Raw genomic sequence first — 12,247 nt, 5'->3', positions numbered from 1 at the left:
TTTGGGTCCTGCTAGAATTCTTTAGCAATTCTATCTAATTGCCACTTATAGTGCCGATATCTAGTTTCTATTGCCTAATTTCAAACATTTTAGTTCAATTAACAGGCCCGTCCCTAACGGCCTAATTTTTTTTCTCCAAATGTGTACATGTCCCTCCTGCTTGCCCCTTACCCAATACAATTTTATTTTCTCCTTCGTATTTCCATAGAAAGTTGTTAATCCTGCCACTGTAATACTAATGGACTGAATCATGACTATCTGTTAATATTTTTGTATCCAGCCATCCTTAATACACTATCTGAAAGCACAGTAAGTGCTTAATAAATTTTGAAAATGAAAGACTGTTCTTAGGTTTGAACATACTGTTCTTGAAATAACATTTCTCTAACAAGTGACACAAAGTGACAAATAAAAACAATGTGTAGAAATGAAAGCATAAAATCAGATAACATTCCCGACTAGCTACTTGACCTTGCTAGTGTTCATAACTGGTTCTATTACCAGATAATTCTATCCCATTGTTCATTTATTACCATAATTTAACTTGGTCATCATATACAGCAGAAGGCTTCATTGAGCTGCAGTGAAAGTATGGCTCTTAACGTGCCAGGGATAGTTAAATGAATTATAATGTGATATTGGCCAGGGGCTCAGCCTAAAAAATACTGAATGGACAGTTAGCTGATCTGAAAGGAGAATACAATGGAAATTTTAAACAATTCACTGATAATAACCCCGGAGGGATTTGGAAAGTATGCTTTTATAGATAACATTCACAAAAATATTTTAAGTTAATGCTTGAAAACCTTCAGCCAAATTTATTTTAATCCCTATAATATGCAGAGTATTACAGTTTTCTTTTTTAATAGTTAGGTTTTCCATCAGGCTTTCATGTTCATATAAAATACTAAAATGGAATGGAAATTTATACAGTCACTTTTGTAAGAATAACTTTAAGACATTAACCTGGCCAAGAAATGACCATATTCAGCCAATGAATACACTCTTGAAGTTATGATTTGATACAATCATTGACCAAGAAGCCATGCGCCATTAAAAAAAATATATTTTCTTCCCATTCCAGAGCAATCTGATTTTTAAACTAATGGAGATATTAACAATGAAAGAGTTTTAACCCTTTGCAAAAGAACAGCAGCAGCAACAGAAATGTTTGCAAAAACTGTGTTGAGTTATAACAGAGGAGTTTAGAATTAAAAGTGCTGCTGCAGAAAGCATAATAGGCAACTGTGCCAATAAAATTGAACATGTTCTATTCATAAATCAAGGACTTGCTGATAAAATGTTACTTTTTAATCTCGAGTTAACTCAGGTGTTTTTATTGCATTAACATGACATTTTGAAAACTACAGTTCAGTTTTACTAAGTACAGTTCTTGTGGTTTTCACAATGTGTTCCACAGAAATATCACATACTTTTTCCCTCTGAATCCCTGAAATACGGAAGTTTAATTTCAACTTTATCTTCAGTAATTTAACCATATTATTACTCAATACACAGGAGAAAAATGTGTGTGTTGGCTGAGTTGGCATGGTGTAAGTCCTCTTTCTTTCAAATAATAGGGAATAACACACCAAACCCCTGAATATTCATCTAATACATGTATCATATATGTACTCTCCAATATTTGAATACAAATGTAGTTAGCCTTGGTTATTATACTTCTGTTATGTAAACAGCTAATCTAAAAATCTAAGTACTGTTTATAACAGCATACTTCACCTCTACCACTCAGAAACTGCTCCCGGTGCACACTTCTACCAGCATCTAGAACACACTGAATCCAAATGACCTCTCTATTCATTTGCCTCCCATACTGAGGAAACTTCTACAGGGAAAAGAGCATGCCTTATCTGTTTTATTGTTAAATTCCCATCACTTAGAAAAAACCTCACAAATGATAACTACTTTCTAAATGCTTGAATAGAGTTGGTCATTAAATTATTCATCTGCCAAAACTTATACATTTATTCTAAGTTCATCTTAAATGCATTTGTAAGAGTTATGCCTATAATAATAAATGTTTGATTTGTAGAACTGGGTAGAAAATTAAGTATGAAAGATGAAATAAGCTTTGTGTTACAATTAAAATTTAGAGAATTTTTGTCCATAGTGTAAGGACATTTCTTTTCAATTACACTGGACTTATTTTTCCAATTAATAGTAGACTATAGTCATTTCTTCATTATATAAGTTTTTGAGAGGAAGTATGAATAAATTTAAGACAACAAACTCTCAATGTGTCAATAGCTCTCACTTTTTAAATATTCACTCTACGATGTTCGAAGTAAAGAATTAATATGTTTTATCATTGTCTTAAATAACTGAAGCACACCTTTACTTTTTTGCAATAATCAAGTTTTATTTTTAAGTACTGACTTCGTGTGTATAAAATTCTGAATTGGTTATTACAAGTACACATTTCCTAGAGAACTGTCCATATCTTCACCTCTAGATCTATGAATTTTTTATGTTACATGGCAAGTGAAATTTTGAAGATGGAATTTAGGATAAGAACTTTAAATATAGGGAGATTATCCTCAGTTGTACAGGTCAGTCCAATGTAATCACACTGACCCTTAAAAGTGGAAAAGGGAGGCCAAGGAGTCAATCAGAGAGATGTAAGGGAAGGACAGCAGGGGAGATTCAAAACATAAGAGGGACTCAATCTATTGCTGCTGACCTTGAAGATGGGGGAAGGAAGCCACAAGCCAAGGAATGCCAGTGATCTCTAGAAGAAGAAATAGCGCTCAGCAGACAGGTAGCCAAGAAACAAGATCCTCAGGCTTTTAATCACAATGAACTGAATTTGCCAATAATATGGATCAAATTGGAAGATAATTCTCCCCTAGAGCTTCCAGAAGGAATCTGGTTTTACCAACGGCTTGATTTTAGTCCAGTGGGACCCATGTTAGACGAAAGAACCGTAAAAAGTAAGTCTATGTTATTTTAACCAATCTGTGGTAATTTGTTTCAGAATCAATAAGAAACATACATATGGCCTATGTTGAAGGAAGAAAAGGAAGAGCCTATATTCATTGAGCACTGACTATGAGCAAGGAGCATTACACATATCATTTCACTTAATTGTAAAAATAATATCCTCATTTGTTAAAATGAGGAAATCAAAGCACGTAAGGTCTAAATAATTGTCTAAACTCAGCCAGCTGGTATCTGTTCTATAGAATGGGATAATAATGCAATGGTTGGCTAGTGTGGCTTCAGACATAATTAATGAGATAGTGGATCATATATAACGTCCTGAATATAATAGTCATTTGTGGTTTCTCAGCCCAGAGGTCCCAATGATCTAGGCCTACCATTCCTGCTCTGGTAACTTCTGCAGCATCTCGGGCTATTTCTAGACAGGCTGTGATCCCAAGAAATTGTGGAGCATAAAGTTGAAGGTGGAAAGTAAGACTGTGGCAGGGATCCAATTAATTATTAACATGCAATACTGACTGATTCCTCACCATTGTTAACTCCTTCAGGTGTGTTCATACACCTTTATGTAGCTCCTTTTGGCCATATTCCAACTATTGATTGCTATTTCTAATATTTACCTTCTTGGCTTTGAATGCCAATTATTTCTACCCATTCATAACCAATAAGCTGTATTCCCTTACTTGGGTCTTGATTGAACTTCAAGCTAAATCTTAGTTCCCTTCCCTGCTCCAGCTTCATAGTACTTTATGAAAAATAGGCAAATAGATTATTCTTTCCCATACAGTTAAGTTTTAGGTAGTTAACAATGCACTCTCCACGCAAATCATTTATTTTTAAAAACATCTTTCTCAGGTCATTGGATGAGCTGCATATCTAACTTATTTAAAACACTGAATATTATAGTACCATATGTGTTTCAAAGGCACTCTGAAAAGCTTTACTTGAGGTTGTTAAGAATTCTGTCATTAACACATATCCAGCTTAAAAGATTCTTAAAAGCATATGCTTGACAAAGTAGAAAGTTTTAAATAAGAGGTTTCCTTGATTATGAATACCTTTGTTAGATCTGTTTGAAGAAATGCTCTACGAATTCCCTCAGAAAAATTAAAACAACAATTATCTTGCTTGTAGCCTTATTTGCCCCCAAATTTAAAAAAAAAAACCTGAAAGTTTTACATATCCTACATGTGCAGTTTTCTGATTTAAGCCATACATCATCATTCTTTACTTCTTGGTCTTCCACTGGCAAAAGTGGATTCTGTCAGTTTGTACATTACTTTTCCTCTTGGAAGTAACTCTCATTTAGTACAAGCTAAAAGAAGAAGCAATATCAGCAGTATTCCTCAAATACTGAGAAGTTGGCAAGGTTCGAAATATGTAAAAACAAGACAAAACGAACAAAAAACAAAACTGTTTCCTTTGTAGCCAGAATTACAAGTTAGATTCTTAGTTCCATTTCCCAGTGTAGATCAAGGCATAACCTTAAGTAACATCTAGATCTGAATGGTTCATGTCAATTAGTCTATGATACTAGCTATGATATTATACATAGTAATGCTACATATATACTTGTGATTCATTTTAAATGTTCTTTACAAATACTCCAACATATATTGATTTTATTTACACTCATACTCTATTAAGCGAACATACTCACCGAAAAAGTTAGTTGTTGATATTAGTTATGTCAGTCTAAGATCAAGCAACTCGATTAGGCATCCACATTTCCTATCTACTCCTCAAGACCACTGAATTAGCTGATTATCTTGGTATGTGTAAAACTAGTTCAGATTTTGATCTATAATTAGATATCAGTTATTTATTTAATTTCACCTCATGAGTTAGGCTAATTCATTGTAGAAGAAAGGTTATAGAAAGTGTTTCACTTTGAGATTGAGAAACTATTTCTAAGTTTGTTGTATGAGTTCATTATTTTAACCATGAATTAAGATAAGTACCCGACACATTGGTTTTGAATTAGGAGAAATACAATTGTCCTAAACAGCCATTTCACATAATTTATGATATTAATTAAAAAAATCAATATCATTTTTTTTTGTAATAACAACTATATTCTGTAAAAATTTTTTGTGACTTAATAGGTTGGTTTTATATTTTTCCTGCTTTGAGATATAACTGACAAATAAAAATTATTTATATTCAGGGTGTATGACATGATGATTTAATATAATATACATTGTGAAATAATTACTATAATCAAGCTAATTAATACATCCATCACCTCACATGGTTACTTTTTTTCTTTAAATCCATTCATCTGTCAATGGACACTTAGGCTGTTACCATATCTTTGGTGTTGTGAATGGTGCTGCAATAAACATGAGAGTGCAGGTGTCTCTTCAAGATATTGATTTCATTTCCTTTAGATAAGTACCCAGAAGTGAGATGGTTGGATTATATGGTAGCTCTATTTTAATTAAATTAATTAATTAGTTAGTTAATTTTTGGCCATGCTTGTGGCATTTGGAAGTTCCTAGGCTAGGGATCGAACCCATGCTAAAGCAGTGAGCTGAGCCATAGCAGTGACAATGCCTGATCCTTAACCCCCTGAGCCACCAGGGAACTCCAGATCTATTTTTAAATTTTGGCGAAACCTCCGTATTGTCTTGTACAGTGGCTATACCAATTTACATTCACATCAACAGTATGCAAGTGTTCTCTTTTCTCCACAGTCTTGACAACAGTTGTCTTTTTAAAACAGTTGTCCTAACAAGTGTGAGATAATATTTCATTGTGGTTTTTATTTATATTTCCCTGTTGATTCTGGAATAAGGAACTCAGACAACTCAGTAGCAAAATGTCCCAAATACCCTGATTAAATAATGAGTAAAGGAATTGAATAGACATTTTTCTAAAGAATACAAATGACCAATAAGTATATGAAAAAGTCATCAATATCACTAACATCAAATTTAATAATATTAAGCTTAGTATGCCTGTTTATTCAGTTTTTAAAAATATAGTGTATGTAATATATATGACATACACATATATAGTTACTTAAATGTGTCCTCTTCAGAATAATCTACATGTCCTTCAAGAAAAACAATAGTTACACAAGACCAAAGATGTATAGAATTAATCAGATACCATATTTGATTTCTCTTTCATTAACTTGTTTGGCATTATAAAGTGATTATAAATACCAGAATAATTACATTATTAGAAGTAAGTTACATATTACTGCTAAGGCTTGGACAAGTAGTTTAGGTCTGGGATAAGGAGGACAATTTAAAGAGCCAGGCCAGCACTTGTTAAAACATGCTGCCTGGATCACTAATTTCATGGGATGCTAATAGGTATTAGATGGGAAAAAAATTTATACAGGGTTACCTTCTGTTTTAAACAGATTTCATTCCTGAAAGACTGTTCAAAGCTTTTGTTATGCTAATGTTCATTATGAATCTCTTAAGAATGTGGTATACTACACAGTTTTTCTCAAACTTAATATAGGGCTTTTTGATTCACAGAGCATTTTTTAAAAATAAGTGACCCATGAATTACTCATTGTGGAAATTGTTTTATGCATAGTTGAAAGAGAAGCCAGAAGTGGAAAGGGAAAAGGATAAGAGAGTACAAAAATGGAACTGTAAATAAACAACTAACAAATATCCTAGGAATAACTTGGTGCCTAGCACAGTGCTTGACATACAGAGTATGTTTGTAAATATTTATAACATGAAGGCAAGGGTGAATATGCGACTTAATTAATCCTATAATCACTCTTCTTTTGAGATCAGAGCATTACATTTAAGAAATCAAAGTCTAGTATTATAGTGAAAAAGGCATTGGTTTTGCAGTTAGACAAACCCAAGCTTAAGTCTACAACTAGACGCCTCAGGCAAATTTTTTCATGAAGCCAATTAATCATCCTGAACCTTAGTTTATCTTTGAATTACAATTAATACTATCTACTTTGCGACTTTTCATAAGGATTAAATTTACTGCTTAAAGTTGCTTGGCACAGAGTAGGTATTTAACAAGCAAATGTTGCTTTCCTTCCTCCCAAAGGAATTGAACTTTGGTTCCAAATTATCATGGAGGAAATCTTACATGAATGGGACCCACAGTGAATACAATTCCAGTTTCCACTCTTGCCAGCTCTGTAGCTCCATGTAGTCCATTTCTCTAAGCCTTGCTTCTTTTTACATAAAATGAGAATAAAAACACCAAGCCTGAGGGATTATTTTGATGATGAAAATATAAGTGCTTAGCGATCAGCTTGCACAAGGTAGGCTCTCAAAATTAACAGCCATTATTCTTGATTTCTGAGACTCTGCAGTAGAAATCCTGTTTCATAAGCAGCCAACCCACTGCAGCTCAGTACTGTTGCAGCTCATGATTTGTAGACAACAGGTTTTCAACCCACAAAGTCTATTCAAAGAAAAAAATGAAAATAAAAAGTTTATGACCACATATGCACAGAGGTAACAAAGTATTTTTGTAGCTCTTGCAGGAAATTCATCACCATTCAGAAAGTGGTCAAATTAGAATCCATCTCTCTTTTTACTAACTCAAATAACAATATTAAGTTTAGAAAATATAGTAATTATAATTAGGTTATCTGGGCTCAGAAATAAGGACAGTTGGTAGAAGGCAAGCAAAGAAACGTGATGATGATTATAAAGCTATAACTCTGACTTAGATCATTTTTTGTCTTGGTCTTTTCTCCTTTGTTTCCTAAACATACATCTTTTTAAACATACTCATTTTTTCCCCTTCAAAGCAAGTTCTCAAAGCTAAAATCACATCACATCTCTCCCTACAGACACACACACACACACACACACACACACACACACACACACACACACACACACACTTTTACTGTGGCATAGTAGCCAAAAAGATTTTATTTAGTATCTATCAGATTTTTTTAAAAAAATCTTTGAAAGACTGACGCTCACTCTATTGACTGCAAGGCAAATTCTCTTGGTTGAGTTATAAAGCTCAGGAAATAGACGTTTATAATGGCAAAGATGACAGACTTTTAACTAGAATGGCAGCAGCACACCACTATAATTTTAGTTTTTGTCTAATTCCGACAAGAGCCTCAGTAGATCATGGCTAATGGCACTCTGGGGGCTTCAACGTTTCCGAGAGGGGCCACATAATTCAGTGAGCGTCTGGTGAGTATCCAGTATACATGTCAGAGAAGGAGGAAAAGAAGGAGTTGGCATTTTCCTCAAATGCTACCAGTCAGAGCTGTACTGAGAACAAGACTGAAACACTGAGAACAAAACAATGGCCAGTGGCACAGTACTCCATATGGAAAAATTTTCTGGCAGCCTTGTCAGTTCAGCTGCAATATCAATTGTGGGCTATGATTGATTTATATGAATTTTTTTCTATTAATCCTTTCAACATTTTTGGTCATGCAATTTTCCTGAATACAGAGGACAATGGGCTCTAGGGGATAAAAGAAAACACTGACTGTTGATATTGAGGTGTTGGATTCATTAGTATCCTTATTCCAAGTTGTCCTAACCTCTCCGGTTTAGTGCTGTCTCATCCTTCTCAAAGAGAGGTTAAAAATATAGCGTATTATGAGGAAATTGAATAGTTATCTATGTTTTTATTTCTCGAGTGTATCTCAAAGTAGAGAAGAATTTCAAGTGAGCGTGTAAACTTAGTTGGCACTTTGTCTCCAAAAGGGATAAGCAAAACTTTGAAGGTGAGAAGTCTGGATGCTTGGTATCCAGAAGAAATGAAGTTTGTTGGTTTTAGAAGAATTCCTTATTTCACCTTCTTTCTTGAAGAAATAGTTGTAGAATGGGTCTGTTAGGGTTCTCTAAATTCAGTAATAAATTATTTTTGGAATTTGATAAGTGATTTATAAAGTGCAATACATAACTCTCAAAATAGTGTTTCCTTTAATGAACTTCAAATTCTATTTAAAGTAAAGCGATATTTTAAATTCTTCTAGGAAAGAAGGATAATGATTGGGGGATCGAGCTGCTGATAATGTTCTATTTCTTAATCTGGATAATAATAACATGAGTGGGCTCACTTTGTGGTCATTAATTGAACTGTACATACATGATTTATACACTTTCATGAGTATGTATTAATGTCAAAAAGTTAATAATCTACATACATTGTAGAAATAACAATGGAAGTTTAGACTAAAAATTGGGTAAAGGACAACTTTTAAAACTGCGGCCAATTGATAATAGAAAAGGAAATTTATTTCCTACATATTAATAGGAGATAAGTTAGTTTTAATTTGAGGTGTACTATTATAAGATAAATGAAAATCACTTGTTTCTGATAGGTATTAATATCTCTTTAATAACTATCTATGTTTAAATTCTATAATTTATTCTCATGAGTTGTGTGAATTTATCAGCTAAAGTGTTAATGAATGCCAGATTTTTGCATTGCCTTTCCCTATAATAGGTAGAAGGAGTAGGACATATAATTCAGGTTAGCATTTCTTGACCTCTATATTATGACACAATTATGTGTTACAAGTAATCTATAACTGAGCAAAGTTAAAATCCAAAATTTATAAATACTTTACCTTATATAATGTTTAAATATTCAAACTTGTGGTTATGTTTTTTTCTTTAGTATATATTCCTTTAACCTTTTTTTGAGTGGAAGAGAGAGAGGCAGAACACACTAGAAAAAACACTTGACTGACAGACTATTTCATATATTTCATTGCCCATAACTGAAATCAGAATCTGTCTATGGGGAATGTGTTGAGCATGCAATCATTATCCATCCTGTGAGACACAGCAAAAACAAAAACAAACAAACAAACAAAAAACAACCAATTCTGACAACCACTGCTTTAAATCACAATCAGAGAATGTACTTAGGGCCTGGCTTTGAGAAAGAGAACTGAGAGCTATCTTGAGCGCTCGTTTCAATCTATGATGTCCTTAATCATATTATCATCAAAGCCAAGTCCCACATTTTGATTAAAAACCTAGCTATGTTTTCATGTCGCTAATGAAGCCACAAAGATTCATTCCATAGTGACCTCTCATCCAAAATATTTGAGATAGCTAAAGAGAAAAAATCAAGGTCAGGAGAGTACAGGAAAAAGTTACAACACTCTAAACATATGCGTATGCCCAATTAATATATACATATTCAATGAATGACTGAAAGGGGAAGTAACAGAATAGTCTGTATATGTTTATATTTCTATCATTAAAGATAATAATTTTTAACTTATGTAATGTAGGTTTGACTTGCATCTGGAATTGATTGTGTCTGGAGGCCTGCTTTGAAATCAAATACATGCAAAAATCAGACATACCCACAGACATTCAGATGTTGTTTGAGTTTTCATGCCTTCACCAGTTTCTGAGAATAGATGAGGTCACATATTAGGTAAGCACTCAAATTCCACTGGCTCTTGTCCACACCTGCTTACAGGATCTCAGCCTTCTGTAGAGTCCCTTAAGTATTTCTGGGAATCCTTGGGAAATGTTTCACATGTACTTACAGAAAAAAAGTCTGATCCTGCTGAACTAACAGGCTCAGAAGTCTCTGCTAACTTAATTATCTCTCATTGGGCAAAACAGGCTCCTGCTAGTTTTCACTGCTTCTCCAATATCTTATTAACTCTGCCATTGCTCCATCAGGAACCACTTCCCTGCTAGAGTCATTACCAATTTACTGTCATTCTCAGCATACTGGAATTGAATACTATTTTGTGGTAAAGAATGGGAGAAAGATTTCCTCAGCCTCATATATCATTCTTTGTTAGGAGTAGACTGTAAGTTCTACGAAATTAAATAATATATCTCCTTTTTTAAACAGATATTTTAGCAGATAGCCATTTCAAGTTTTAATTATAATCCTTACAGAAGACTCTGGTACAATCCAAAGTAGACTGAAAGCATCATGAGGGTAGTAACTATATCTGTTTCATTCACCATATCATTCATTAAATATTTGCTTAAAAATGAATGACAGCTAGAATAGGGGATGAATGGAATCAACACACATTGCACTTGGAACTGTTCTTACCTACATATCCAAGGTTTTAGCACAATTTTTATTTTTATTTTCATTTTTGGTCTTTTTAGGGCCACACCCATAGCATATGGAGGTTCCCAGGCTAGGGGTCGAACTGGAGCTATACCCGCTGGCCTATGCCACAGCCACAGCAATGCCAGATCTGAGCAGTGACTGTGACCTACACCACAGCTCATGGCAACACCAGATCCTTCAACCACTGAGCGAGGCCAGGGATCAAACCTGTGTCCTCATGGATACTAGTCAGATTTGATTTCGCTGAGCCACAATGGAAACTCCACAATGTCAATTTCATGTTGGGCTCTTTGTTGCTTTACAGTAAGTTCTCTCCCAGAAAGCTTCACAGTTGTCATGTCAATAAACTCTGTTAAGTTTGCTTCATTTTTGTTTTTTTTTTTTGTTTTTTGGCTATGCCCATAGCATGCAGAAGTTTCTGGGCCATGGATTGAATACACACCAGAGCAGTGGCCTGAGCTGCAGCAGTGACAATACTGGATCCTTAATCCTGCTGAGCCACCAGGGAACTTCAAGTTTGCTTCATTTTTTTTTTTTCACCATATATTTCTGGTTTTCACATAGAATCAAGCTTGGATGTGTCTTTATAACTATATAATTTTAATAGAAAGTCAGAATATCAGTTATGTGAAACAGATGCTTACTTTCATATTGCTCCATCTACAGTGTAAAAACATTACAATAATATGTTTCAATATATCTCCTCCTTGCTTTTAAGTAATTGTTTTTTTTTTTTGTTTGTTTGTTTTTTCTTGGCCATGCCTGCAGTATGTGGAGGTTCCTGGGCCAGGCATTGAATGTGTGTCACAGCAGTGACCCAATCTGCCGCAGTGACAATAACAAATCCTTAACCCACTCTGCCATAAGAGAACTCCAAGTAATTGTTTTCAGTCATTTGATTATGGTGTGTCTTGGCATTTTGAAAAAACATTTTATTCTTTTGCAGTTCACTGAGCAAAACCTGTAAATTTTTGTCTCTCACTAAATTTAAGAAATTTTCATACATTATTTCTTCAAACATTTTTCTGTACCAATTTTTTCCTCCCTCTTTCAGGTACTACAATGACATAAGTGTTAGAGTATTAGATACTATTTAGAGAATCTGCTCAATTTTTTCAATCTTTTAAATTCTGTTCTTTTTTTTTTTTTAAGGGCTGTACTCACAGCATATGGAAGTTCCCTTCCCAGGCTAGGGGTTGAATTGGAATTGCAGCTGCCAGTCATAGCCACAGCAACTCGGGATCTGAGC

This window comes from Phacochoerus africanus, chromosome X (genome assembly GCF_016906955.1).
Source record: "Phacochoerus africanus isolate WHEZ1 chromosome X, ROS_Pafr_v1, whole genome shotgun sequence".
NCBI classification, from domain to species: Eukaryota; Metazoa; Chordata; class Mammalia; order Artiodactyla; family Suidae; genus Phacochoerus; species Phacochoerus africanus.
Note: the sequence above shows the minus strand (reverse complement) of the source record.